This window comes from Phytophthora infestans, genomic scaffold, assembly GCF_000142945.1.
Source record: "Phytophthora infestans T30-4 supercont1.24 genomic scaffold, whole genome shotgun sequence".
NCBI lineage: Eukaryota > Oomycota > Peronosporomycetes > Peronosporales > Peronosporaceae > Phytophthora > Phytophthora infestans.
Window position 1 is genome coordinate 2130813 of NW_003303735.1, and position 4511 is coordinate 2135323.

Sequence of the window (4511 nt, forward strand, 5' to 3'; positions counted from 1 at the left end):
GGCCCGTCAGATCTAACCGCAGTTGTTACCAAGCTCTCGAGTGCTGCCTAGGTTTCCGAGCTGATGAAGAATCCGCTGCTGCGATTGCGTACATGAAGGGTTTGCACCTTATCTTGTGTAACTTTGCTCCGATCAAGTGATGGTTCGGACTCGACTACGGTCGTTCTTGTTTAAATCTCTGTCGACGCTGATCCCGGATGTATCGGGGGGTGTCCGTATCAACGTCGCTACCGGTATTGAATACATTACACGACTGTGTTGGCAAACGACAGAGCGAAGGGTCGGCCTGAGCGAGCGAGTGCAGCGATTGCCCGAATGTCCATCCATAGCGCCTTGTAAGTTATCGAGATGTATTGCGCATAGCGAAACCTTAATCGTTGGATATGAAGGGGTTGATGACACTTGAGTATATGTGGGGAGGTGGGTTGGTTGCAGCGTTTGTTTATGTGGTTTGTTTGTTGTTTTTGCGCCGGTTGGTGCGTGTGCATGTGTTGATCTGTGCGCTTGAGTTGCACTTTGGTTGGGTTGAGTTGCTGCAAATGTTGTCAAGGTACACCCGTCTAGCTCAGTCGGTAGAGCGCTGGCCTTTTAAGCCAGTGGTCGTGGGTTCGGGCCCCACGGGGGGTGCTTGCTTCTTTGCGATCGGCTGTTGCCACGGGCGTGAGCGCCTAGTGCGTGCATTCGATTCGTGCGAGTCGTTGTTGCATCCGTTGTGCGTTGTTTAGCAGCACTCGTAGCTGTGCTTTATGTTGCGCATTCTTTTGCTTGCCTCGTTCACCTTGAGGATGTCAGCAATATTCAAAGATTCACATGCGACTTACCCACACTACTGCATCGGTGGCGTCAACCTAGTGCTGCGGAGACCAGGCGGGTTGGACACCTGCTCCGGACCAGGGGCGGCGGGAGGGAAGGGGGGGGGGCTGCAGGCATTGACTTAGGTTGACTGGGTGGATGAGCTAGGTCATCTTACGAGGTAGAGATGGGTCAGCCAAAAGTAGCCTTTGGATTCGTAGAACTAAATGGCTCGAATTAAGATGCTTGCTTCCAATCTCCGTAATAGTCTGCACGGCCGTTTGACAGGTACACACGAGTACGTTTTCTACTCAATAGAGGCAGCCCAGATAGGCCACACGTAGTCCAGTTGAATGACTGTCTTTGCTCAAATCAGGAGCGAACGGCCCGTCAGATCTAACCGCAGTTGTTACCAAGCTCTCGAGTGTTGCCTAGGTTTCCGAGCTGATGAAGAATCCGCTGCTGCGATTCTGTACATGAAGGGTTTGCACATCATCTTGTGTAACTTTGCTCCGATCAAGTGATGGTTCGGACTCGACTACGGTCGTTCTTGTGTAAATCTCTGTTGATGCTGATCCCGGATGTGTCCGGGGGTGTCCGTATCAACGTCGCTACCGGTATTGAATACATTACACGACTGTGTTGGCAAACGACAGAGCGAAGGGTCGGCCTGAGCGAGCGAGTGCAGTGATTGCCAAAATATGCATGCATAGCGTCTTGTAAGTAATCGAGATGTATTGCGCATGGCGAAACCTTAATCGTTGGATATGAAGGGGTTGATGACACTTGAGTATATGTGGGGAGGTGTTGGTTGCAGCGTTTGTTTATGAGGTTTGTTTGTTGTTTTTGCGCCGGTTGGTGCGTGTGCATGTGTTGATCTGTGCGCTTGAGTTGCACTTTGGTTGTGTTAAGTTGCTGCAAGTGTTGTCAAGGTACACCCGTCTAGCTCAGTCGGTAGAGCGCTGGCCTTTTAAGCCCAGTGGTCGTGGGTTCGAGCCCCACGGGGGGTGCTTGCTTCTTTGCGATCGGCTGTTGCCACGGGCGTGAGCGCCTAGTGCGTGCATTCGACTCGTGTGAGTCGTTGTTGCATCCGTTGTGCGTTGTTTGGCAGCACTCGTGGCTGTGCTTGATGTTGCGCATTCTTTTGTTTGCCTCGTTCACCTTGAGGATGTCAGCAATATTCAAAGATTCACATGCGACTTACCCACACTACTGAATCGGTGGCGTCAACCTAGTGCTGCGGAGACCAGGCGGGTTGGACACCTGCTCCGGACCAGGGGCGGCGGGAGGGAAGGGGGGCATTGACTTAGGCTGACTGGGTGGATGAGCTAGGTCATCTTACGAGGTAGAGATGGGTCAGCCAAAAGTAGCCTTTGGATTCGTAGAACTAAATGACTCGAATTAAGATGATTGCTTCCAATCTCCGTAATAGTCTGCACGGCCGTTTGGCAGGTACACACGAGTACGTTTTCTGCTCAATAGAGGCAGCCCAGATAGGCCACACGTAGTCCAGCTGAATGATTGTCTTTGCTCAAATCAGGAGCGAACGGCCCGTCAGATCTAACCGCAGTTGTTACCAAGCTCTCGAGTGTTGCCTAGGTTTCCGAGCTGATGAAGAATCCGCTGCTGCGATTGTGTACATGAAGAGTTTGCATATTATCTTGTGTAACTTTGCTCAGATCAAGTGATGGTTCGGACTCGACTACGGTCGTTCTTGTGTAAATCTCTGTTGATGCTGATCCCGGATGTGTCCGGGGGTGTCCGTATCAACGTCGCTACCGGTATTGAATACATTACACGACTGTGTTGGCAAACGACAGAGCGAAGGGTCGGCCTGAGCGAGCGAGTGCAGTGATTGCCAAAATATGCATGCATAGCGTCTTGTAAGTGATCGAGATGTATTGCGCATGGCGAAACCTTAATCGTTGGATATGATGGGGTTGATGACACTTGAGTATATGTGGGGAGGTGGGTTGGTTGCAGCGTTTGTTTATGTGGTTTGTTTGTTGTTTTTGCGCCGGTTGGTGCGTGTGCATGTGTTGATCTGTGCGCTTGAGCTGCACTTTGGTTGTGTTAAGCTGCTGCAAATGGTGTCAGGGTACACCAGTCGGTAGAGCGCTGGCCTTTTAAGCCAGTGGTCGTGGGTTCGATCCCCACGGGGGGTGCTTGCTTCTTTGCGATCGGCTGTTGCCACGGGCGTGAGCGCCTAGTGCGTGCATTCGACTCGTGTGAGTCGTTGTTGCATCCGTTGTGCGTTGTTTGGTAGCACTCGTGGCTGTGCTTTATGTTGCGCATTCTTTTGTTTGCCTCGTTCACCTTGAGGATGTCAGCAATATTCAAAGATTCACATGCGACTTACCCACACTACTGCATCGGTGGCGTCAACCTAGTGCTGCGGAGACCAGGCGGGTTAGATACCTGCTCCGGACCAGGGGCGGCGGGAGGGAAGGGGGGGCATTGACTTAGGTTGACTGGGTGGATGAGCTAGGTCATCTTACGAGGTAGAGATGGGTCAGCCAAAAGTAGCCTTTGGATTCGTAGAACTAAATGGCTCGAATTAAGATGCTTGCTTCCAATCTCCGTAATAGTCTGCACGGCCGTTTGACAGGTACACACGAGTACGTTTTCTACTCAATAGAGGCAGCCCAGATAGGCCACACGTAGTCCAGTTGAATGACTGTCTTTGCTCAAATCAGGAGCGAACGGCCCGTCAGATCTAACCGCAGTTGTTACCAAGCTCTCGAGTGTTGCCTAGGTTTCCGAGCTGATGAAGAATCCGCTGCTGCGATTGCGTACATGAAGGGTTTGCACATCATCTTGTGTAACTTTGCTCCGATCAAGTGATGGTTCGGACTCGACTACGGTCGTTCTTGTGTAAACCGCTGTCGACGCTGATCCCGGATGTGTCCAGGGGTGTCCGTATCAACGTCGCTACCGGTATTGAATACATTACACGACTGTGTTGGCAAACGACAGAGCAAAGGGTCGGCCTGAGCGAGCGAGTGCAGTGATTGCCAAATGTGCATGCATAGCGTCTTGTAAGTTATCGAGATGTATTGCGCATAGCGAAACCTTAATCGTTGGACATGAAGGGGCTGATGACACTTGAGTATATGTGGGGAGGTGAGTTGATTGCAGCGTTTCGTTTATGTGGTGTAATTTGTTAGTTTTTGCGCCGGGTTGCTGCGTGTGCATGTGTTGATCTGTGTGCTAGAAGTTTGCACTTTGGTTGTGTTTAAGTTGCTGCAAATGTTGTCAAGGTACACCCGTCTACCCACATATAATCAAGGGTCGATGACACTTGATTATATGTGGGGAGGTGAGTTGGGTTGCAGCGTTAGTTTATGTGGTTTGTTTGTTGTTTTTGCGCCGGTTGGTGCGTGTGCATGTGTTGATCTGTGTGCTTGAGTTGCACTTTGGTTGTGTTAAGTTGCTGCAAATGTTGTCAAGGTACACCCGTCTAGCTCAGTCGGTAGAGCGCTGGCCTATTAAGCCAGTGGTCGTGGGTTCGGGGCCCCACGGGGGGTGCTTGCTTCTTTGCGATCGGCTGTTGCCACGGGCGTGAGCGCCTAGTGCGTGCATTCGACTCGTGCGAGTCGTTGTTGCATCCGTTGTGCGTTGTTTAGCAGCACTCGTAGCTGTGCTTGATGTTGCGCATTCTTTTGTTTGCCTCGTTCACCTTGAGGATGTCAGCAATATTCAAATATTCACATGCGACT

The 4511-nt window shown here is 51.2% G+C and overlaps 1 pseudogene across 1 annotated transcript; it reads left to right on the plus strand.

The window, feature by feature from the left end:
• The first annotated feature begins 2884 nt into the window (after nt 1-2884).
• On the plus strand, nt 2885-2957 carry PITG_27626 (annotated as a pseudogene). The gene has a single exon. The product of its transcript is annotated as a tRNA-OTHER (tRNA).
• The last annotated feature ends 1554 nt before the right edge of the window (nt 2958-4511 follow it).